Source organism: Ornithorhynchus anatinus, chromosome 3 (genome assembly GCF_004115215.2).
Source record: "Ornithorhynchus anatinus isolate Pmale09 chromosome 3, mOrnAna1.pri.v4, whole genome shotgun sequence".
Lineage (NCBI taxonomy): Eukaryota > Metazoa > Chordata > Mammalia > Monotremata > Ornithorhynchidae > Ornithorhynchus > Ornithorhynchus anatinus.
Genome location: NC_041730.1, coordinates 71,883,433 through 71,909,794, shown reverse-complemented (window position 1 = coordinate 71,909,794; position 26,362 = coordinate 71,883,433). Strand labels below are relative to the sequence as shown.

The following is a 26,362-nucleotide window of genomic DNA, read 5'->3' as shown; positions in this document are numbered from 1 at the left end:
CACTGCTCTAAGCCTCAGTTACCTCATCAGTAAAATGGGGATTGAAACTGTGAGCCCCACATGGGACAGGGACTGTGTCCAACCCGATTTGCTTGTATCCACTCCAGCGCTTAGGACAGTACCTGGCGTACAGTAAGTGCTTAACAAATGCCATTTTGAGGAAGGAGAAGAGAAAATGGGGAGCAGCATCTCCCTCTGCCTCCCCGCTAACCTCCATTTTGGTTCTGCAGGAGGTATGAGTGCTCTGCTCCGACGGAAAGGATAGAAATTAGCCTGAACATATCCAGTATCCAACCTTCAATCAATCAGTGGTACATATCTAGTGCTTGCTGTGTACAGAGCTCTTTACTAAGCACTTGGGAGACTACAGGAGAGTTGGTAGACATGATCCCTGGCCTCAAGAAATTCGCAATCTAGTGGGAAAGACATTCATGAAAATAAATTGCAGGAAGGGGGAAGTAACCAGCAACATCTGGCTGTGCCCAACCTAAATTTCAGGGGGCACATGTGGAATTGTGCCCAACTGGTGGTCTGTCTTGTCATTTGGATTTGAAGCATTGGAATCTGAGCACTGCTCAGGTTTGTGATAATTAATGAGTGCATACAGAGGCCCACCTTGGAGAAGAAAGGCTCACGGACAGCTCACTCAGGGCCTTTCTGAGGATTGGCCTGAGTTTATGCAGGTCAGGAAGGCACACCTTTTCCCAAAAGCAATGTTGGAGAGAAAGAGGAGGCGTACAAGAGCATTTCCACTTTATGAGCTTCATAGTGCAATTTAATGGTTGAAAGGAACAAAGTTAGTCACTGGTGAAATTTGTAATGCTGAAAGAGCAGAAGAAATAGATTTTTTGGAGTCTAAACTCAGCAAGCTACTCGTTCACTCCTGTCCTCCTCTGGCCCTGTTGAAACATATAAGGCCAGATAACAAAGGTAATCTAGGATCAGCAAAGTACTTTGTGCTTAGTTTTTTTGGCAGGCTCCAATTGGATGGCTGCCCAAGGTTGTTGAGCTTACCGGGCAAAGTGTAATCAAAATAAGCGCTTTTAATTGTTGAAATAAGGACCCGTTGATATAGGTAAACATGTGACAGCATATACATTTCCATAGTACACAAAGGACACTTGATGTATACCTTAGCCCATCAAAGCTATATGTGTTCTGAAAAATGACTGTTCATGCAAAAAACGTTGATTTGGTTTAAAATGTTACAGTGAAACTGGTTGACTAAAAATTGCTTCTTAGCATGCTGGTGCTTCAAGAGCATTTTATAAACCTGCACTCACTTGAGTGATTTGCACATGAAAGAAGATAACTGTGTCTTTTAAATTTCTCTTCATTTAAAATCCAAAATGAAGGCAATGAGACTAAATTGCATCCTTCCAACTCTTCTCAAGTGGGCCCTATTATGCTTTTGAAAGCAGAGGTGACTCCCGCAAGTTCTATTTCAAACAAAACTGACAGCCCATTCTGAGAGTTTTTATTCATTCCCCCGAGTCCAGAAGAACCCAGCTGAGGGCTGGTTAAGCGCTCTATGTAGATGACTGGGCCCTCGAGGCACATACTCAAGAAGACATGCAAATGATTGCAAATAGCCTGGCTGAATCAACTAGTTGTTGTGGATGGACCATGACCCCAAAGAAAACTGAGCTAGTGTATCTGGCTGTACCTGGGAAGTCAGCAAACAGCTAAAAATCTATGCTGACCACTCAGAACTAAAAACAGTCTTAGTGTTTTGTTACCTAAGCAGCACAGTGATAAAAGTTGCAAGTAAAAAAATCAAAGCAAGATGGTCCAATCAATCATATTTATTGAGCTCTTACTGTATGCAGAGCACTGTACTAGCATTTGGGGAAGTCAGCCAGTCAATCAGATTTACTGTGTGCTGTGCCTGTACTAAGCGCTTGGGAGAGAACAATGTAATAAATTCCCTGCCTACGACAAACTTACAGTCTAGAGGGAGAGACATACATTAATATAAATAAATAAATTACAGATATGTACATAAGTGCTGTGGGGCTTGGGGTGGGGGAGAAAGAAAGGGAGAAAGTCAGGGCTACACTGAAGGGAGTTAAAGGAAAAGAGGGCTTAGTCAGGGTAGGCCTCTTGGAGGAAATGTGCCTTCAATAAGGTTTTAAAGGGGGAGAGTAATTGTCAGATATGAATAAGGAGGGCATTTAGGGTCCATTGAGAAACAGCATGGCCTAGTGGATAGAGCACGGGCCTGGGAGTCTGGAGGTCATGGGTTCTAATCCCAGCTCTGCCACCTTTCATCTGTGTGACTCTGGCAAGTCACTTAACTTCTCGGTGCCTCAGTTACCTCATCTGTAAAATAGGGATTAAGACTGTGAGCCTCACGTGGCTCACCTGAATATCCCGTATCTACACCAGTGCTTAGTATAGTGCTCGGCACATAGTAAGTGTTTAACAAATACCAGCATTGTTATTATTACTATTATTCTAATCCCGGCTCTGCTACTTGTCTGCCATGTGACCTTGGGCAAATCACTTCGCTTCTCCGGGCCTCAGTTCCCTCAGCTGTAAAATGGGGATTGAGACTGTGAGCTTTGTGAGGGGCAAGGACTGTGTCCAACCTGATTAGCTTGTATCTACCCCAGTGCTTAGAACAGGGCTTGGCACATAGTAGGCACTTAACAAATACCATAATCATTATCATCATCATTCAGGCCAGATGTAGAATGTGGATGAGAGGTCAGCAGTGAGATAAATGAGATCAAGGTACAGTAAGTAGATTGGCATTAGAGGAGTGAAGTGTGAAGTTTGCGGGCTGGGCTGTAGTAGGGGAGTAGTGAGAAGTGGTAGGAATGGGCAGTATCATTGAGTGCTTTAAAGTCAACTGTAAGGAGTTTCTGTCTGATGTCGAGGTGGATGGGCAACCCCTAGAGGTTCTTTGGAGTGGGGAAACATGGACTGAACTTTTTATAGGCAAGTAGCCCACTTGTCTGCTGTGTGACCTTGGGCAAGTCATTTAACTTCTCTGTGCCTATTATCATCTGTAAAGTCAAGATTAAGACTGTGAACCCCAAGACTGTGTCCAACTTGATTAGCTTGAACTTACCCTAGTGCTTAGAACAGTGCTTGACACACAGTAAATGCATAACAAATACTATTAGTGTTGTTGTTATCATTTTAAAAACGATCCAGGCAGCAGAGTGAAGTATGGACTGGAGTGCGGAGAGACAAGAGGCAGGGAAGTCAGCAAGGAGACTGATAAAGTAATCAAGTCGGGATAGGATAAATGCTTGGATTAAAGTTGTAGCAGTTTGAATGAAGAGGAAGGACAGATTATAGCGATGCTGTGGAGGTTGAACCAACAGGATTTAGTGATAGATTGAATATGTGGGCTGAGTGAGTGAGAGGAGACGAGGATAAATCCCCAAGTTCTAGGTTTGTGAGACAGGAAGGATGGTGATGCTGTCTACGGTGATGGGAAAGTCAGGGGAAGGAAGGGTTTGAGTGGGAAGATGAGGAGTTCTGTTTCTGACATGTTAAATTTGAGGTGACAGCAGAGCACCCAAGTAGAGATGTTTTGAAGGCAGCAGGAAATACAAGACTGCAGAGAAGGAGAGAGATCAGGACTGAAGATGTAAATTCGGGAATCACCCACATAGAGGTGATAGTGGAAGCCATGTGAGTGAATGAGTTCTCCAGGAGAGTAGGCATAGATGGAAAATAGAAGGGGACACAGAACTGAACCTGGAGAGACCCCCACAGAAGAGACTGAAAATGGGCAGTCAGAGAGATAGGAGGAGAACCAGGAGAGACAGTGTCAGGGGAGCTGAAGTTGGATAATATTTCCAGTAGAAGGGGGTGCTCTACAGTTTCAAAGGCAGCCGAGAGGTCAAGGAAGATTAGGATGGAGTAGAGGCCATTGGATCTGGCAAGAAGGAAATCATTTGTGACCTGTGAGATGCGTTTTTCTGCAGAGCAAAGGGGATGGAAGCCAGATTGGAGGAGGTCAAGGGGAGGAACTTGAGATAGGAAACCACAAGGCCGCCAAAGCATGGTGGCACTATTGTGAAAAGCCCCAGGCCAAACTATCAGCAGAGTTATTAAGATGTGCAACCTCTACCATTATGAGACCTAGATTGCTTCAACAGCTCTGTCAGAGTCCCCTACAGGCTATATTTAACATCATATGGCATAAGAGAATCAAAAATAAAAAAGCTCTAGAACAAAACCAGTCTCAAATACTAGAAGAAGAATAAAAAATAATAGTGATATATGCCAAGCATAGTATGTACCTTTGCCTAGTGGAAAGTGTACAGGCCTGGGAGTCAGAGGACCTGGACTCTAATCCCATCTACACCACCTGTCTGCTGTGTGACCTGAAGCAAGTCATTTCACTTCTCTAGGGTTTCAGTTTCCCCATCTGTAAAATGGAGACTCAGTGTCTGTTTTCCCTCCTACTTAGACTGTGAGCCTCATGGGACTTGATTATTTTGTATACCCCATTGCTTAGTACAGTTCTTGGCACATAGGAAGCATTGAACAAATACCACTAATAATAACAACTATGGTATTTAAGCGCTTACTATTTGCCAGGCACTGTACTAAGTGCTGGAGTGGATACAAGCAAATCGGCTTGGACACAGTTCCCATCCCACGTGGGGCTCACAAGTTTCAATCCCCATTTTACAGATGAGGTAACTGAGGCACAGAGAAGTGAAGTGACTTGCACAAGATCACACAGCAGACAATTGGTGGAGACGGGATTAGAATCCATCACCTTCTGACTCCCAGGCCTGTGCTCTATCCACTGTGCCACGCAAACACAAAGGACATACTTGATAACACACAGAATTAAACTCATCAATGTCACCACAAACTGAATGGAGTTTGGAGTATTTTAAAAAGTCAGCCATGCAAATATGTTTTTATAGTATTTGTTAAGCACTTACTACGTGTTAAGCCCTGTACTAAGCACTGGGGTAGATAATGTTGGTATTTGTTAAGCGCTTACTATGTGCAGAGCACTGTTCTAAGCCCTGGGGTAGATACAGGGTAATCGGGTTGTCCCATGTGAGGCTCATAGTTAATCCTCCTTTTACAGATGAGGTAACTTAGGTAACTGAGGCCCAGAGAAGTTAAGTGACTTGCCCAAAGTCACACAGCTGACAAGTAGCAGAGTCGGGATTGGAACTCATGACCTCTGACTCCCAAGCCCCGGAGATCATCAGGTTGGACACAGTAAATGTCCCACATGGAGCTCACAGCTTTAATCCCCATTTTACAGATGAAGTAACAGAAGTTAAGTTACTTGCCCAAGGTCACACAGCTGACATGCAGAGCAGGGATTAGAACCCAGGCCTTCTGACTCCAGGCTCATGCTTTTTTCCACAAGGCCATGCGGTTTCTCCAAGATATTTTGCCGAATCATATCGGCCATGAATGTGTACCTAACGTACAGAAGTTCTCCCTGTTTGGATAGATTCAACAGTTGGTGATTTTAACTCTATGCACATCTCTAAGTGCTATTTAGTCTTTATTGTTTTCACTGCTTTCCCCCTTCTTCGTACCCACAGAGGAAGACTTGAATCTCATCACCCTATTAACGCGTTTGTTAACATTTTTGTTGGAGAGGCTGGCATTTCACCCGATTCATGGGTCAGTCTTACAGTTTGGAAACGTACCAGGGTTTAGAAAGTCAGAAAAGAGAAAGGTAGATGTGTAAAGTCAAACAGAATTAATCAGAATACTGTACTGAGATTCTTGCTTGTATGATGAGCTGAAGCTGCTTATTGTTATACTGTACTCTTCCAAGTGCTTAGTACAGTGCTCTGCACACAGTAAGTGCTCAATAAATATGTCTGAATGAATGAAAGAGAAGAACAGGCAAGGTGAGCAGGTGAGCAGATGTATCAAGAAAATACTGGAGAGCACCTTCAAGTAATACCACATTAATGCGGAATATTGGAAGCTGCCAGTTGCAGTCCGATCAAGGCAGCAATCAGAGATGGGGTGATGCCGTTACAGTAAAGGCATGGAATTCCAAAAGCTGAGACACGTAAGTCATCCTGCCTGCTCAGTATAGCAATAACCTAAACGGTAAGCTTCTTGTGAGCAAGGAGCATGTCTAACCAATTCTGTTACAGTCTCTGAGGACTTGGTACAGAGCTCTGCACACAGTAAGTGCTTAATCACTGAGGTTGATTTTTGAGTGCTCTTAAAAAGAAAAGCATGTATAAATTCCAGCTGGTATTACTATTCCAACTATGCTCTACCCTAATACAAATGACTCTTGACATGCTTAATAACAGTTACGAAGCTAAAATAGTAATTGTGTACATCTCAGGTGAACGCTGCTGTTCTTTTTATTTTCGTTCATGTACTGTCTGTAAAGTGATTTTAATCATAAACTACACTTAACTACAGTAGTTTGTTATGCTAATATCCAAGACCAGCTATTACTTCTTGTTTAGTGTTCAGAGCAGAATGGAATGAAAGTGCTAGGCAAATAATTTTGATTATATCCTGTGTCATGTTTACTCAATCGTGTATTTCCTTTTTTATTTGCATCGATTTTCTATCCCTTCTTGTACTGGTATTTGACACACCCTTTCGTTTGACTAATCCAATATATTTAACCGGGAGAGCAAGTACATCTAAACAGACATATTTTAGAGCATGTCTAATCGTAATTATTTGGCTGCTTCTAGTGGGAGTGGGAGTGCTTTCACTCCCATGGCTTCAACTACTATCTCTGTGTTTGATTCTCAAAACTACATCTCCAGCCCTGCTCGCTTTCCTTCTCCACAGTCTCACCTTTCCTCCTGTCTTCAGAACATCTCTACTTTGATGTTCCACTGACACCTCAAAATGAACATATCTAAAACAGAACTCATCTTCCCACCCAAGCCCTGTCAACCCCTTGACTTTCCTATCACTGTAGACAGCACCTCTGTCTCATAAGCTCACAATCTGCTTCTAGGCTTATTCTCCGGTTACAGGCCAAAGAGCTGATTGATACATCTTTAATGAGGGATAATATTTCATTAGCCATTTGCCTGGGATCATTCACAATATGGAGTAGGAATTGATAAACAATCTCCTCTCACCAAAGTGTTTTAATTTTGATGGCTTCTTTGTCAGTATTAAATGGCTTACAGGGACTTTTAAAAGCATTCACGGAACCCATGCTATTGGTTAGATAATTATCAAGCTGTGAAATGTGAGGTGAAGGGTGCTTTTCTGTGGTGTCAATTCTCTTTAGAAATCCAGAGTCTAATCCATCAGTTGATTCCTTTTTCCTGAATTCCATGTATAAAGTTATTTTGTCACCCTGTAGAAGTTGTATTTTCCATTCCAACTAAACTATGCAAAATACACAGAAGTCTAAGCCTCTCTTTCGATACATCAATCATATAGCATGGCTCAGTGGAAAGAGCCCGGGCTTGGGAGTCAGAGGTCACGGGTTCGTATCCCTGCTCTGCCACTTGTCAGCTGTGTGACTTTGGGCAAGTCACTTCACTTCTCTGTGCCTCAGTTCCCTCATCTGTAAAATGGGGGTGAAGACTGTGAGCCTCATGTGAGGCAACCTGATTACCCTGTATCTAACCCAGCACTTAAAACAGTGCTCTGTACATAGTAAGTGCTTAACAAATACCAACATTATTATTATTATTGTTATTTATTGAACACTTACAGAGTGCAAAGCACTGTACCAAGAGCTTGGGAGAGTATAACAGAGTTGATAATCATGTTCCTTGCCCACAGCAAGCTTACAGTTGAGAAGGGAAGACCGACATTGAAATAATATAAAAAATTATGGATGTGTACATAAGTACTGTGAGGATGAGAGGGGAGTGAATAGAGGGTGCAAATCCAAGTATAAGGGTGATGCAGAAGGGAGTGGGAGAAGATGGAATAGAACTTAGTTGGGAAAGGCCACTTGAAGGAGATATGCTTTTCATAAAGCTTTGCAGGTGGGGAGATTGATTTGTCAGACTTTTTATAAGGCTTTGAAGGTGGGGAGACTGATTTGTCGGACAGATATGAATAGGAACGGAGTTCCAGGTCAGAAACAGGATGTGGGCAGGGAGTCAGTGGCAAAATAGATGAGATTGGGGTACACTGTCCTTTTTGCATTTAGAGGAACAAACTATGTGGGTTGAATTGTAATAGGAAATCAGGAGTTGAGGCAGGGAGTGGGTAAGGTGATTGAGTGCTTTAAAGCCAATGATGAGTTTCTGTTTTATGTGGAAGTAGATGGGCAACCACTGGAGATTCCTGAGGAATGGTGAAATGTGGACTGAATATTTCTGTAGAAAAATAATCTGGGCAGCAGAGTGAAGTATGGAATGACATGGGGAGAGACAGGAGGCAGGGAGGTCAGGCTGATGGTGGTAGTCAAGACAGGTTAAGGATGAGTACTTGGATTAACGTGGTAGCCATTTGGATGGAGAGGACAGGACAAATTTTAGTGATGTCGTGAAGGGTGAACCCAAAGGATATGGTGGCAGATTGAATAGTATGGGTTGAATGAAAGAGATGAGTCGAGAATAATATCAAGATTACGAGCTTGTGAGACAGGGGTTCTGTCCACAGTGATAGGAAAGTCAAGGGGATGACAGGGCTTGGGTGGGAAATGAGTTCTGTTTTGGACATGTGCAGTTTGAGATGTCAGTGGAACATCCAAGTAGAGATGTCCTCAAGGCAGGAGGAAAGGTGAGTCTGTGGAGAAGAGGAGAGAGCAGAGCTGGAGATGTAGTTTTGAGAATCATCCACATTAGAGATAGTAGTAGAAGCCATGGGAGTGAATGAGTTCTTCAAAGGAGTGGGTGCAGATGGAAAATGGAAGGGGACCCAGTACTGAGCCTTGAGGGACTCCCACAGTTAGGGAGCGGGAGGCAGAGAAGGAGCCCAAGAAAGAGACCTAGAATGAGTGGCCAGAGACCTAGGAGAAGAACCAAGAGAGGACAGTGTCAATGAAACCATGGCTGGATTATGTTTCCAGGAGAAGGGGGTTGTCGATAGTGTTGACAGCAGCTGAGAGAGGTCAAGGAGTTATGATGGAGTAGAGGCCATTGGATTTAGCAAGAAGGAGACCATTAGTGACCTTAGATGGGGCAGCTTCTGTGAAGTAACTGGGGCGGAAGCCATATTGGAGAGGATCAAGGAGAGAATTGGAGGAGAGGAAGTGGCAACATATGTAGACAACTCACTCAAGAAGTTTATGGTAGGAAGGAGATGGAGCAATAACTCAAAGGAATCATGGGGTCAAGAGATTGTTTTTTTTAGACTGGGGGTACATATCTTTTAAGACACAGAGTGGGGTCATTGAAAGAGCAGGTCTTGTGAATCAGAGAACCTGTCTGCCGTAGGATTTGGGGCAAATCCCTTCCCTGTGCCTCAATTTCCTCATCTGTAGAATAGGGATTCACTATCTGTTCTCTCTCCTATTTAGACTGTGAGTGCCATGTTGGACAGAGACAACAAGATTAGCTTATATCTATCCCAGTGCAGTACTTGGCACATAGTAAGCGCTTAATAATACCATTATTGTTTTCATAGTATTAGCTTACGGTCGCCGAGTCTCAGTTTTTGTTGTGTGATTTTTACCTTTTCTAGTTATATGTTTCTGTCCAAGAGTCCTTCAAATGAAAGAGTAGTAACCCTTTAAACAGTGTCATGCTAATGACAAGCCATAAGATATAATTTCCTTCTAGCAAACTACCTCTAATTTCCTGGTAGAATGATATTTGGAAATATACTCTAATGGGGATGGAAAAAAGTCATGTTGGGGGAAGTCTATGCTAAAGTGTGCTTAACCAGGCTTCCTAGGACTGTAAGCTTACCATGGGCAGGGAACATGTCTTCCAACAATATTGTATTGTCTTCACCCAAGTGCTTGGTACAATGCTTTTCCCACAGTAAAAGTTCAATTGGTGTAGTGCCTCAATTGGTGTAGTGCCATTCAAATGGCATTTTTTTTTAGTACAGTGCTTATTTCCTTCATTCATCTCTCAGTGAATCCATATGTCACTTTCCAGGCAGTGAGAGTGAGTGGGATAGGCCACACTCCTTAACTAATTTTTGTTTCCTTATTGACTTTGTGATATCAAGCAAACTATACTGTTTGCTTTGCTGGACTTGATATGCGATAACAAAGTATGATAGAGCTAACAGACTTTATCAGAGTGTTCTTACTTAGATTTAATAGAAAGATGTGAAATGCCAGGAGCCATTTCCCAGCTAATCCCCATTTTGCCTGGTCACGTCAAGGCATCATGCAAACTATCATCTGTGTGGACATCTTTTAATTTAGTATACCTAAAAAATTCATTTTAGACATGTTTTTTGTTTTTTATTACTTGGCTCTGTGTTTTAGTTCTTTTTTGCTTGTTGTGTAAACTTTTTTAAATGGTATTTAAGCACTTACTATGTGCCTGGCATTGTACTAAGCACCGGGGTAGATACAAGCTAATCGGGTTGGACGCAGTCCCTGTCCCACTTGAGGTTTACAGTCTTAATCCCCATTTTACAGATGAGGTAAATGAGGCACAGAGAAATGAAGTGATTTGCCCGAGGTCACACAGCAGACAAGAGGCGGAACTGGGATTAGAACCCAGGTTCTTCTGACTCCCAGACCTAAACTCTATCCACTAGACCGTGATGCTTCTCTAGTACTAGTAGCCCTTCACACAATGTGTTTGCTTTCCTCCACCATTAAATTTTAAGGCAGAGACGATGTTGGTGTATTTTTATTTGGTCTCCCAAATGCGGAGCTCTCTAAACAGCTCAAGCTAAATTAATACTAATGAATGAAATGAAAGAAATAATTGGTAATACCAATAATGAGGGAAATGAATGCTGACTCAGGTAGTGATCCTGTTAGATTTATTAAATTGCCCTGCATACAGCAAGCGCTCAATAAATACCACTGATTGATTGTTACTTGATTGGGAGGACCTAAGGTCAACACCACTGAGGCTTGGAAATACGTGATCTCATTTCTCTGATCTCCATTTATGAGATAGAAATGTAATTGTGTTGAACACTCAGTTCTTATAGGACATTTGTCTTTACACATGCTGTGGAGAGATTGCTACAGAAGAATTAGTGACATTCTTCTTACCATGCTTGTCTGCCTAGCTACAGCTTAACCCAAGGTCAGAAGAAATGGTTGTGCACATGAATGTGAGATTAGACAAGGTGATTGCTACAATGGGAGTTTTCCTTAATGTGGACTTTTGCAAGAACACGGCTACCATGTTGAAGGAGAGTTGAGTGTTTATTTAATGTTTCATCAAAATCAGGATTATTGTGCACTTGGGTACTGAGCACTGTTCTTGGCTCTTGGAGCGCCCAGTATGAGTGGATGTTATTGTTCCTGGCCTTGAAGACCTTGGAATCTTAGGAATTTACAGTTTCAGATAGTTTCTCATGTTTTCAGGGGTAGGGTAAGTCGAGAAGAGGTCCTGCTACAATTTGACACCTGAGAGTACTGACCTGCTCCCTGGCTTCCTTTGACCATGGGAGGTCAGAACAAGGAAAATGGACATGTCTGTCTGTGTGGCTTGTTTTTTTTTTGTTAATGTGTTGTTTATGGGAAATTCTTTTCTCCATGAATTTTACCCAGGGCCAGGGTCCATGAGCACAATTCTTAAGAAGCAATTTTCACTTTACAAAAAAAGGAATGTATAAAAGTTCACTCCCTCCCCAAGTTCAGCACTAGCTTCCAACATTATTGGAAATTATTCTCTGCCTACATTATATATTTTGTTCTTTTGTGGCATTTAAGCGCTTAATCTGTGCCAAGCACTGTACTTTGTCTAGGCATCATTGCCATCATGGCAGAGCACGCATAAGGCAGGTATTCAAAAAAGGATCAGCAAATCAAATTGTTTTGTATCATATAGTTTGGCAAACATAGCATGTGTGGACACTCAGTCGTAATGCACTTCAAAATAAGGTGGGTAATAGAATTTCTGGTTCTATTTTAGAAAATGGAAAACTGGGGAAGAGAGAGAAGTTATGAATCAGTTCAAGGTCACCAAGCAAGTCAGTAACAGCTGAGAATAGGACCTAAGGATATTATTCCTCAGGGGACTCTTATTCCAGTCCCCTATCGACCAGATTGAGCTCTAATGTAGCAATGCCTACTACTAAGCCACTCACCTGAGGTAACTCCACAGTTTGGGGTGGGATTCCTTCTCCCAGTAGACTCACAGTCAGAGCTGGCTGCTTTATAGGATGAGATCTCTCTTTTCTGCCTGCTGTTAAACTCCTCCCTGCTATGATGGACCTTTTCAGGCAGGGAGGTAATGTGGCTAGACAGAGGCTTGAGAAGAAAAGGCTATTAGTCTCAAGGAAGAAAATTTCAAGTTCAGTAGTAATGAAACAAAAGCAACCTGATGACAACCCAAAGCAGAAATTGAAAGGAGAGATTTTTCTAGATTCGGTCCTGGCCAAGGGTGAAAAGAGGGGTTGAGTCCTGGAAAGCCTATGTTGGACCGAAAGCCATTTGGCATCATGGGGAAGACTGATTAAAAATCAGTCCTATTAAGACAGGGCTTGGATTGTGACCAACAAAGATTAATGTGGTCAGTGCTGGGCCACATGAATCAGAAGTTTATTATCCTATTGACCAATGCAACATCCCTGAGGCCAGCATACATTCTCTCAGTGTGATCACTCAGGACTGATGTTTAATTTCACCCTGACACCTCTCGAATTGGAAGTCCCTGGTCCCAGAACCCTTGAGCTGGACATTTCAGTTATAAAAATAAAATTAAAATCTCTTATGGATTTGAAAAATTTTAGATATTTTAGATAACTCACACAATACTATATTAATAGACTGCTCCTTCAAATAAACTTAGAATATAACAAAAATGCGAGCATACATTCAAAGCCACTATGCTTTAAATTGTGAAATTACAGGATTGCTTGAGCACTGGGTGCTCTGCATTAGAGATTCATTTCATTTCTAATTTCAATTAGGACTCTCCACAGCCAGTGTTGTCAACAGCAACCCTACCCATACAGAGAAGAGCCAATTTGAATATCAATTTATTTTTGCTGTTTATTTTATTGTTTTACTTTGTTACCACTTGAATTGTGTGTACTTTGTTGTTACCACATTTTGTAATCTGGGTTTGCCTTTCTTCCCCATTAGATTGTAAAATCCTTAGGAGCAGGGATTGCTGTCTTCTTTTATGTGTGTTCCAAAATATTTAGTTCTGTACTCTGTTCCCAGGAAGGGCTTAGCAGATGCTGAGACCATGAACCTGAGAATCACTGGACCTGGGTTCTAATCCTGCTCCACACTTGCCTGCTATGTGATCTTGGACACCTGTAACTTTTCTGTATACCAGTTTCCTCATCTATTCAACAAGTGTTTAATACCTATTCTCGTCCTACAACAGACTGAGTATCCTATGTAGGACAGGGGCTGTGTCCAAGCTGACTACCTTGTATCTACCCCAACTCGGCAATTCACTAAGTGCTTAACAAACACCACAATTATTATTCAATCAATCAATTACTGAGGATGACGCTGAGGAGGAAATTTTAAACTACTCAGGATCCCTGGACATTGAGCTTATTCCAGGGTCATATCTTATGTCCTGGCACAGGCCTAAGAATCCCAAATATGGCAGAAACCAAACAACCAAAAACTTCAGTGATGATGATGATGATGATGATGTTGTTATTTCTTAAGCGCTTACTATGTGTCGAGCACTGTTCTAAGCGCTGGGGTAGACACAGGGGAATCAGGATGTCCCACGTGGGACTCACAGTCTTAATCCCCATTTTACAGATGAACTAACTGAGGCCCAGAGAAGTGAAGTGACTTGCCCACAGTCACACAGCTGACAAGTGGCAGATCTGGGATTTGAACCCATGATCCCTGACTCCAAAGCCCGTGCTCTTTCCACTGAGCCACGCTGCTTCTCTAGTGTGGTCCTGCATCACTCTTGACACTCCAGAGAGCCACCAGGCTGGGCATTCATTCATTCATTCATGTTGTATTTATTGAGTGCTTACTGTGTGCAAAGCATCGTACTAAGCACTTGGGAGAGTAGCCCGTCAAACGGCAGGGACTGTCTCTATCTGTTGCCCACTTGTTCATTCCAAGCGCTTAGTACAGTGCTCTGCGCATAGTAAATGCTCAATAAATACTACTGAATGAATGAATGAATAACAGCAAGCAGACACATTGCTGCCCACAATGAGCTCACAGTCTAGAGGGGGAGACAGACATTAATATAAATAAATGAGTCAATAAATAAATAAATTACAGCTACATGCTATAGATATAGATATATTTACAGAAACTGTCCAGATGCACCCAGAAACCCAGAGAGGACAGGGACCTCAGATCCAGTTTCACTCAAGTGAAACAGGAAATCTCAGGTCAACATAGCCTTCAGCTGAATGATGTAGGCCAGTTTTCACCTCAGGGATTCCTGCCTGTTGCTTCAGAGCCTCATTTACATAGAACCCATCTCCAAGCTCAACACACTGAGCAAGCTAAAGGAAAACAATTATTCTCATCTTGAATGAAATACATTATACTCCCACTCATTATCTATCTAGGCAAGATGGGGAGAAGGAAGGCTGCATGGGAAAGAATGAGAATGGGGGAAGACACTAGTCTCTTGTTCTAGATTTGGCCTATGAATTCAGGAGTTGATTTTTGCATATTTTAAAATAGGGAGAAATGATTGAAATGGTTCACCTCAGCCTCACTGATTCCTCCAAAGGGAGGCCCTCCTGGTGACTAAATGAGGCTTTCATCTGTCAGTTCAACCTAAGATGAGGGAAAGTGAGTATTCTCCTTTCCCAGCTGGTCTCAAAGCAGAAGACACTTCCCTAAACCACCAAAGCACCCTCTCGTCCAAGGCTTGGATAGGCAGCATTCTGATCCTGTCCACCAAGCAAGAGGCATAGGGTAATTCCCCACTCACCTTACAAAGTGACACGCTCAGTTAGATGAACCTTTGATTGTCACGAGCACCCTCTGCATTGGGTGGCTACTCAAATTCTTTGTGGAAGAAATAGCTTGAATAAAAGCAGACAGGCCTCTTATATTGCATTCCTCCAAACTGAGGCTTGTAAAAGTTGGGGGCCATGGTCAAACAAAGGGAGTACTCAACATACAGTTAACCAGAAAGTTAACATTGCTACTTGTTAAGACAAATTAAAATAAATGAACTATTTGCCCCACATCTCAGTTACCTCCCCCATAGAGAATGCTTTCAATATATATCAATAGTCAATTTAAATTTCCTAGGGAGAAACAATTGCATTGTTTTAAATCCTATATCATTCCAATGCCTTTCATTGCAAAGGGTGCCTAAAATGCAAGGGGTTTCTCTTCCTTTTCCAGAAAAAGTTTTGGAAAAGAGGTTTGTGGATCATCTTTTCTTGTAATTATTATTTTCCTGCTTTCTTGATTTTTTATTTGCATGTTTTATTATCCATGAAAGCTATGAAATTCCATCTCTACAGAGGACCTAGAATAAGTTCCAAAGTATAAATGTTTCTCCGATGTGGCATATTTCAGCTCCTTCTTCCCTGAATCTTACCTTTTCCTCAGACTCACTTCCTACTCTTGAGAAGTTGTACCGTGATGTGCAGGAAATTACTATAGGGAGGAGTAAATTGGTTTGAGGAGTGTGATTATCAACTGTTAGTCCAAATCTACCGCTCGCCACACTGGAAGTGGGGCTACAGAAGACATCCTCCCATCTTGAAGTACATTCAGGGTTAGAGAGATCTGATAGACCACATTTATGAATGGAATCCCAGCATCAGCAGCATCACCTCTGAATTTGTAGGGCAGGTTGTTAAAAATCAAGGAGATAGTTCTTTTTTAAGTTCATCTTAAAACTTTCCCACTTCATAATTTTTTTCCAAATTTAACCAAGTCTACGGGAGGAATGGCAAATAAGAGTGGTAGGCCATTCTAGCAATAGTTTGTAAGAGACTATATAAAGAAACTATGAGGATGCTTCAGGGGGCTAGGTACGTAGTCATGTAAATAAATACATTAAAGAATCTTTTCTTATTTAGTATGCTTACACTTCTCTCTCATCATCTGCACTGGGTCGAGATCATTTCCTTGCGTGACCTAGTTCAGTCATTAGAGAGATGTACTTCTTACGCCATCTTCCAGGAATATCTATCCATTAAACATAGGTCTTTTGGGAATCAGTAAAATGATATTCCTCTTCCTTTTTTCCTCCCCTCAGGGGAATAAATGGCTTTTCCATATTTGCATTATGAAAATTAATTATGTAGAAGTACATAGTACACCAATAGGAAAACTGACAAATTTAGAGGGGCTCAACTGCTAATGAATAAACACACTCATTTTAGTAGATTCAGATGTGCAGTGTTAATATGCAATATTCAATTAAGCCAAATATTCAAAAATTCAATCAAGAACTAAGACTAGTTCCCAACCTGCCTTGCAACACCATGGTATGAAGGTCAGAAGAAGAAACAGTGCTCTGACTGCACAAAATATAGAATGTTGAGAAGTCACTGGCAGTTGCTATAACTGTGCCTGATAATAATAGTAATAATAATAGCGGCAAATGTTGAGTGCTTACTATGTGCCAGGCACTGTTCAAACCACTGGACTGAATACAAGTAAATCAGGTTGGACACATTCCTTGTACCACATGGGGCTCCCAATCTTAACCCCTTTTTACAGATGAGGTCACTGAGGCACAGAGAAGTAAAATGACTTGCCCAAGGTCACGCAACAGACATGTGGCAGATGTCTTTCTGACTCCCAGACCCGTGCTCTTATCCACTAGGCTACGCTGCTGCAGTGACTGCGGTTGAACCATAGGATGCTGGTTTACAATCATTCACAAACTCTGTCCCTTTAGCCACAGTAATCTACTGTTTTTTAGTTTTTAAATTGGGTATGTGTACTTGTTTTATGTTTTAAAGTTTCAATAAATGGTATTTGAGTGTGTATTCTGTGCCAAACGCAGAAATAATAATAATGATGTTATTAGGTATTTATGTGCCAAGCACTATACTAAATGCTGGGGTAGATACACAATCATTAGCTTGGACAAAGTTCCTAGCCCTCATTGGATTCATAGTCTGAGTAGGAGAGAAAAAATGGTATTTAATCCCCATTTTACAGATGAGGAGACTGAGGCACTGAGAAGTTGTGACTTGCTTGGGTCACTCAGGCAGTGGATGGTAAGGCAGGATTAGAACCCATGTCCTCTGACCCTCCCCCCAACCCAGGAACCACACTCTAAGCACGGTACAGAGTATAATAAAAAAAAACTGCTTCCACAGTTGTTTTCATAGCTCCTATTACCACCCAATAAATGAAAAAATAACAAAATCTCAATGAAAAAGTTCTAACAATTAAATTCAATTTCTTTCATATCTTTGGGGCAATTATTTTGCTTTATTTGCTTTGTTTTGATTTTATTGTTTGCTTTGTTTCACATTTTTACTCAGTTGACAAGAGAAGTTCACCTAGTGAAGGGAGCAAAGAACCTGGGTTCTAATCCTGCTCAAGGTCACACAACCTTGGCGGAGCTGGGATTAGAACCCAGATCTTTCTGACTCCTAGTCCTGTGCTCCCCATTTTACAGATGAGGAGCTGGAAGCCCAAGGGAGCTTAGCTGACTTACCCAAAGTCATTCAGCAGGTCATTGACAGAAATGGGACTTGAATTTGGGTCTCGCAACTCCCTATTCCTTGTTTTTTCCCCTAGGCCACCTGTTTTTCTACCTCTGTCCAGTTTCTTTCCCCTAGGCCACCTGGTTTTCTGCCTCTGTCCAGGTTTCTCCAGCATTGAGAACTCAATATTTTTGAAAAGTACCCCAGAAAAATCATCTTCAATGATTTTAACTTCAGATGCAAGTCGACTATGGAAAGTAGTAGATAGTCTCAAACCCAGATTGGGTTCTATCTTGTTCAACACAATGCTACCAAATTTTAGTGACCACAAGCTGCCAAAAATAACTTCAGTTTTTGGTTTTATTTGGAAGACAGAACCTTCCAATGCCATGCTCTAGAATTCAAAGGAAGAGGGACATAATTTTTTAACCATAATAAAAATTTGAATAGCTCTGTTTAATTTAGATTATAAATCCCCTAGATAAGGGCTGAATTTTCCAAGATTTGACAAAGGAGTTTTTAACCTGAGCACTCGACTGGCAGCAAACTATCTATCACATCCTCTTCTGAAACAGTTTGAATGTGCTATTTGAGACTTCACAACTATATCCTGAATCAGAGCAATGCCAACATTTGCTTGGAAAACCTAGCAAGATTTCAGCAGAAGTCATACTGTCTCATTTCTTCATTTTATGACTAAACTTATTCTAAGGCAGGCAACTTTAATGTTACTCATTTTTGTAACCCGAGCAGATACTTAATCAATGGTATGTATTGAGCACTTACTATGTGCAGAGTACTCTACCAAGTGCTTTGGAGAGTACATTACAACATAATTAGCAGACACGTTCCCTGCTCATAACAAACTTACAGTCGAGAGGCTTTCTGAGCCTCGGTTTCCTTTACGGGAAAGTAGGAGTAAAAATATTTCTCTCTAGGCTTGCTGGATTGATGGTCTTAGACCAGATTGGCCCCTCCTTTACTTACACAGTCAGGGGACTTTGAGGGAGAAGAAATACAAGTAAGGGAAAATCATGGGACATTCAAAAGGAAGTAGGGCTGAAAAATTGTTCATTCGGTTTAAAAAGTATATCAATAGGGCTTCCTTTTTTTCCTATCACATTATATAAGCTCATACCATTCTTCATTTGTTTTATGGTTTTCCTAAGCTCTGCACTAGATATCAGGTCAACAAAGCAGATGAGGGCAAGTTCCTCAAAGCATAAACTAGCAACTGCAATTCTACATTAGTCTGATACAGATGGATATGCTGGAGACCAGAAGCAATGGGTTCTGCTCTTGAGGAATGTTCTGTTCTTAAAGAAAAAAAAACTAACCACAATTCCCATGTGTCTTTAAGCAATGATTGATGTCACCCTCAGACCTCTCCCTGAAAATTGTGCACTAAAACTGTATTGCATTTCGCCTAATTTCTTCTTTGCCCCCAACCTGTATTTCCTTCCCTTAAAAACACATGTGTATTTCTTGTTTCTCCACATTCCCATCCTCTCCTCTAGGCAACAAAACCTCCTTGAGAACAGAGTCTCTAGGGCCATACCCAGTAAAGAGCATATGTCATGCTTAATTTAGGAGAACTGCCCCTCAGTTCTTGTATTGTCACTCACAATTAGAACTAACATAAACCTCTTTCCAGGCTACACTGGGGTCATATACTATGTGACAGTTGGTAATGCTAAGGAGAGTTGAACCTGAAAACATTTGCAAGAGATAACCCTTCATAACCATGTGTATTGCTAAAGAAGTTACAGGATTTCCTAATTCTCTTGTTATGTAAAATGGGATAACAAAACCAACCTGGGACTTCAGGGAGGAGCAACGTATGTAAACTAAATTACTCTCGGATTTGAAAGTATGCCTAAAATATTTAAGAACACTCTATAAGCACAGCAAGGATGTTAGTTGGTTAACCAGAATTCCTTTGCAAGTGTTTCTGATCGATCAGCATTTAGCACCAGGAAGGCCATAGAGAGGTAGAGAGAGCCAGACATGGGGAATTTTAAGGAACGATCCAACTCCCAAACAGTTCCTTTCCTTTATTTTTCCTGTCCCATCAGCCAAACGAATAGCTACTGAGCTCTTCCAGTGTGTGGAACACTGTACTAACATTTGGGGAGAGTGCAATAAAAGAAGAGATGTAATGCTTGCCCTCAGGACCTTGTGATCTAGTCCAGAGAAGCTCCTTGTGAGATCATATTTACCAGTTGTTTTGCATTCTCCCAAGTGTTTACCAGCTCTAGGCACCAGAATTTAGAGAATACTGGAGAGGTGCAAAGCATAAAATAGGAGAAAGGCCAGTGAGGAAACCAATACAGTCTTTTATCCAGGATTTGGACTAATTCTGTTTTATTGTACTCTCCGAAACACTTAGTACAATGCTCTGCACATAGAAAGCACTCAATAAGTACCATAGATTGGTGTATATGGTCAGTGTCTAAATCAGGGTGGTGGCCATTTGGGTGAACTGAAAGGGTCAATCCAGAAAATAACTAGTAATTAAAAGCAAATAAAAAGTAGAGTGTTTATTAAAACTCCCACAGAACCTGATTTTAAGGGATGAAAATATGAAAATAAACTCAAAACACAACTCACTTTGTAAGAAGTAATCAAAACAAACAGAAATCCTCACTTACGTTTGTATTCAACATTCAGGTTTTTTTTATGAATAGACTAGCAATTTTAAGTTGAATAAAACACTAGATAGTATAAACTGAAAACTATTTACCAGACTGAATGAGAAGCACATTATAAACATTACCACCCTGGAAACCAATCAATCAGTGGTATTTACTGAGCATTACCACGGGTAGAGCACAGTACAATAGAGTTGCCATTATGATCCCCACTCCAAGGAGTCTGCTGTCTCGTATGAGGAAAAAGTGGGTGTACTTGATAAAATCTGTATTAAGCACTGGGGTCAGACAGTCCCTGCCCCATGAGGGGCTCATAGTCTAAGGGGGAGAGGGAGCAGGTATCTTATTTACATGCTCACAGATGAGGAAAATGAGGCCCAGAGAAGTTAAATGACTACCCAAGGTCAGCAGCAGGTAAATGACAGAGCTGGGATTAGACCCTAGATCTCCTGACTCCTAGACTTGGGGTCTTTTCATGAAGCCATGCTTCTCTGAAGCCCCAATTTTTTCAAGTTTTTTGTTATTTTCATTGTGTTCTAAATCCTTAATCTATTGGTGTGAAAATTTAGATAGAGGGTAACTGGCTAGAAACAGGCAGAGAAGGCTAAGGAATTTTAGACATGAAGCCTGGGGGCTCTCCAAGGCGGAGGTTCGGTTTCCACCACTGCCTAATTTCCTCCTGTGGCACCCTAAGAAAGAGTGTTAAAGAAGTGGGAGCCCAGATCCGCATTTAGAGGGCCCTAATATGATTGCAGCTTGCTCTATCTGCTTTTGTGGCATCTAGGTATTAACTTGAATTGTATGCTAACACTTACTTGGCAAATCCATCTGTTCATATGCTTTTAACTGCTACCTATAGAGAGATTACCCCCAAATCTGCACATCCAACCCCATCCCTTCACACCTTATGAAAACACTTGCCCTCTCCCTCCCCCCCTTCCATAACTGCCACCTTCAACTGTTTGCTCTCCAGTGGCTTCTTCCTCACTGCTTTCCAACATGCCCCTGTCTTCCCTATCCTTAAAAAAACCAAACCCTCCCTTGCCCTAGTTAATGCTCTAGTTACTAGTTAATGCTCAATCTCTGTCCTCCTATTCCTCTCCAAACTCCTCGAGTGAGTTGTCTACACCTGCTCTCTCAAATTCCTCACCTCCAATTCTCTCTTTGACCCCCTCCAATCCGGCTTCTCTCCCCATCACTCCACAGAAACCACCCTCTCAAAGGTCACAAGTGATATCCTCCTTGCCAAATCCAAAGGCCTCTACTATATCTTAATCCTCCACTTCTCAGCTGCCTTTGAAACTGTCGACCACGCCCTTCTCCTGGAAATATTACCCAACCTCAGTTTCACTGACACTGTCCTTTCCTGGTTCTCCTCCTATCTCTCTTGCCGCTTATTCTAGACTCTTTCACAGGACCCTCCTTGGCCTCCCATCCCATAACTGTGGGAGTCCTTCAGTGTACAGTTTTGGGTGCCCTTCTATTCTCCATCTGCACTCACTCCCTTCTTGAACTCATTCGCTCCTATAGCTTCAACTACCACCTTCATTCATCATTCGATCATATTTATGGAGCGTTTACTGTGTGCAGAGCACTGTACTAAGCACTTGGATTGTACAATTCGGCAACAGAGACAATCCCTGCCCAACAACGGCTCACAGTCTACAAGATCTCTGATCTGCCTATTAGGCCGTGCTGCTTTTCAGTTGTTTCTTGTGGTTTCCCATTTGTGATCCCTCCAGAAGGAGCCTTAGGAGAAAGGTAACCCAGCAGAGGGTGCAAACCTCCAGGCCTATCCTTTCCTCTCCCTTCTCCGTCACCCAACACCCATCCACTCCTCCTACTCAGCAGACAACAACCTCCTGCTCATATCCCTTCCTCAATCCCCTTCAACCAATCCTTCCCCAACCCAGATCCTTCCTTTCCCCTGCAAGGTAATTTAAAAAGGCTTCATTCACTTACCCATTCCTTCAACAGACCTTATCCACTTGTCCAATCTCTGTATGCCTCTCTATTTATCCATTATAGCTCTGTATGCCAATTTATTTATCCATTAGAGATTGCCAGTCTCCAGGGGGCAGGATCTACCAAATGTATCTAGTCTTCTTTGCCCCCAGCCCAGCAGGACACCATTCTCTTCCTCCTGATGGAGAAGTGTTCTGAAAATGTTTCACCACCTCACATCTCACTTGCTACTTTTGTACTTGGCTGTTTCTGAGAGCTTTCCTCTTCTACCTGGAGTAAACAGTCCCATTTACAGCTTGTAAATCTCCTAATCTTCCAGGTATGGGTCTATTCCAAGAGCAATGGAAAATTCAGCCCCATTTCAAGCTCTGGATTATTCAGGGAAGGGAGATACTCACGGGACCCTGCCGGTCATGGCAGCTGGGGGACGGACCAAGCTTTCTGCCCGCTTGGGCCTGGAACGAGGCAGCTTTACCCATTTCAGAGCTTCAGCAGGAGAGTGAGCAGAGGGAGGAGCTGCTTGGGCTGTGGGGCATCAGGAATGAATGGGAGGAATGGGGCAGACTCTTGGCATTACATCACATTTCCTGAAGTGGAAGACTCGGGGAGGGAGGTTGAGGAGAGGGAAGAGAAAAGAGGAGAGGCCAGCAACTGTTTCCTCTACTCCCAACTTCCATTCGTTCACTCATATCTATTGAGCACTTCCTGTGTGCAGAGCACTGTACTAAGCGCTGGAGACAGTATACTGCAACAAAAAACAGACACATTCCTTGCCCACAATGAGCTTACAGCCTAGAGGGGCCTCACTGCATCCCCTGGGGCAGCCCCAAACTATTGGTAGACATGATCCCTGCCCACGATGAACACCCGACATCTCAATAAACAACCATCGAATGATTTCAGCCAAAATTTCCAGACAACTGATAAATCGATTTCAGGTGCTTTCTTTAAAGAAATATCTTCCGGACCACAAATTGAATGGATGTGATTCCCTCCCGAAGTAGTTGATCTTGTTTAATCCCCAAATTTACATCACTAACTCTGATCTCTGTCTTTCTCTGCAGTCTTATATCTCTTTCTGTCTTCAGTAATAATAATGTTGGTATTTGTTAAGCACTTACTATATGCAGAGCACTGTTCTAAGCGCTGGGGTAGATACAGGGTAATCAGGTTGTCCCATGTGAGGCTCACAGTTAATCCCCATTTTACAGATGAGGTAACTGAGGCACAGAGAAGTTAAGTGACTTGCCCACAGTCACACAGCTGACAAGTGACAGAGCTGGGATTCGAACCCATGACCTCTGACTCCGAAGCCCAGGCTCTTTCCACTGAGCCATGCACAGCTCTACTTGGATGTCCGGCCATCACTTCAAATTTAGCATGTCAAAAAACAGAACAACTTATCTTCCCACTCAAACCCTACCCTTCCCCTGACTTTCTCATCACTGTAGACAGCACCACTGTCCTTTTTGACTCACAAGCCCATAACCGTGGCATTATCCTTGTGTCATCTCTCTCATTCAATCCACAGATTCAGTCTACCACTAAACCTTCAAATCATCGCTAAAATATATTCAAACTGCTACTTACTACATTAATCCCAGCATTAATGTGTTCCCACCTTGATTACTGTATAAGCCTCCTTGCTGACCTCCCTGCCTCCTGTCTCTCCCCATGCCAGTCCATACTTCACTCTGCTGCCCAGATCATTTTTCTACAAAAACATTCCATCCGTGTTTCCTCACTCCTCAAGAACCTCCAGTGGTTGCCCACACACCTCGGCATTTAATAGAAACACCTTATCATTGGCTTTTAAACAGTCACCTTGCCTCTACCTACCTTACCTCCCTACTCTCCTACTACAACCCAGCCCACACACTTCGATCCTCTAATGCCAACCTACTCACTTTACTTCAGTCTCATCTATCTTACTACCCAGGTCCTGCCTCCGGCCTGGAATGTTCTCCCTTTTCATATCCGACAGACAATTACTCTCCCCCGCCTTCAGATCCTTATTGAAGACAATTATTCTCCCCCACCTTCAGATCCTTATTAAAGGTATATCTCCTCCAAGAGGACTTCCCTGACTAAGCTCTTATTTCCTTTTCTTCTGCTTGCCCTGACTTGCTCCCGTTATTCATCCTCTTGCCCTACGGCACTTATCTGTAATGTATTTATTTATGTTAATGTCCGTCTCCTTGGCTAGACTGTAAGTTCATTGTGGGTAGGGGATGTGTCTGCTATGTTTATTGTACTCTTCCAAGCAGTTAGTACCGTGCTCTGCACACAGTAATAATAATAATAATAATAATTGTGGTATTTAAGCACTATGTGCCGGGCACTGTACTAAGCACTGGGGTGGATACAAGCAAATCAGATTGAGCACATTCCCTGTCCAATGTGGGGCTCACAGTTTCAACCCCTATTTTGCAGATGAGGTAACTGAGGCACAGAGAAGTGAAGTGACTTGCCCAAGGTCACACAATAGAGAAGTGGTGGAGCAGGCTTAAGCACTCAATATGTATGATCATTTGATTGAAATCTCTTTCTCATCCTGCTATCACCATCTCTCCAAACTGTAATATCTTCTTGACCAAGACAAAGTACACTTGGATTTCCTCCCCATCTCAAACTTCACAGGGAAAAAACCTCGAACTCCCCTTCTGGTTGAACAACTGGACAATCCAGCAGGTGATCCGGAACTTCATTCTGTTGAATGATTGATGTCAGGGATGCTTAGATGGTAACCCACTGGTGTATAGAATTAAGGAAAATGTCACCTTAGTAGGAACAGGGATAGTAAATATTTTACTCCAGGAACTGAACGGAACAAAAAACTCAGGTGTATCTATTTACCTTTTGTTAAATCTGATAAGTCAAAAAGAAACACTTGTTTCAGTATTAATTTTCCTGAATTTACTTATAAAAAGGTGCCTCCTGGAAAGGATTTTTACAAAATAAAAAAGTACTCTATTTTCATAAATACAAGCTTCAATTGGATGATATTTTAACCCTAGTAAATTGTTTATGAATCTATCATATTTATTGAGTGCTTACCATGCAGACCACTGTACTAAACACTTAGGAGAGTACAATATAACTGACATATTTCCTGCCACAATGAGTTTATAATCTAAAGGGGGAGGCAGACATTAATATGAATAAATAAATTGCAGATATGTACATAAGTGCTGAGGAGCTGGGGGTGGGGGATGAATAAAGGGAGCAAGTCAGGGCAAGCAGAAGGGAGTGGGAAGAAAAGGAAAGGAGAGCTTAGTCAGGGAAGGCCTTTTGGAGAGATATGCCTTCAGTAAGGCTTTGAGGGTGGGAGTGTAATTGTCAGTATGAAGAGAGAGAGAGTTCCAACCCAAAGCCAGGACCCAGGTGAGAGGTTGGCGGCCAGATAGATGAGATCAAGGTACAGTGAGTAGGTTGGCAATAGAGGAGCAAAGTGTGCATGCTGGATTGTATTAGGAGAGCAGTGAGGTGAGTTAGGAGGGGCAAGGTAATTGAGTACTTTAAAGCTGATGGGAAGGAGTTTCTGTTTGATGCTGAGGTGAATGGACAGCCACTGGAGGTTCTTGAGGAGTGGGGAAATATGAACTGAACATTTTGTAGAAAAATGAGGAGTGGGGAAATATGGACTGAACATTTTGTAGAAAAATGACCAGGGCAGCAAAGTGAAGTACTGACTGCAGTGGGGACAGGCAAGGAGGTTAACAAGGAGGCTGATACAGTAATCAAGGTGGATTAGCATAAATGCTTGGATTAACATGGTAGCGGTTTAAATAGAGAGGAGAAGGTGGATTTTAGTGATGTTGGGGAGGTTGAACCGAGAGAATTAAGTGATAGACTGAATATATCGGATGAGTGAGAGAGATGATGCAAGGATAATGCCAAGGTCATGGAGCTATGAGAAAAGAAGGTTGATGGTGCTGTATACAGTGATGGGAAAGTCAGGGGAAGGGCAGGGTTTAGGTGGGAAGATAAGGAGTTCTGTTTGGGACATGTTAAGTTTGAGGTGATGGCAGGACATTCAAGTAGAACTGTCTTGAAGGCAGGAGGAGATGTGACACTGCCCAGAAGGAGAGAGATTAGGGCTGGAGATGTTGACTGGA

The 26,362-nt window shown here is 42.2% G+C and overlaps 1 protein-coding gene across 1 annotated transcript in view; it reads left to right on the top strand.

Annotated features, from left to right (window-relative positions):
* Positions 1–26,362, top strand: part of ATP8B1 (ATPase phospholipid transporting 8B1) — a 121,720-nt gene that overhangs the window by 19,022 nt on the left and 76,336 nt on the right. The gene's annotated exons all lie outside the window — the stretch shown is intronic.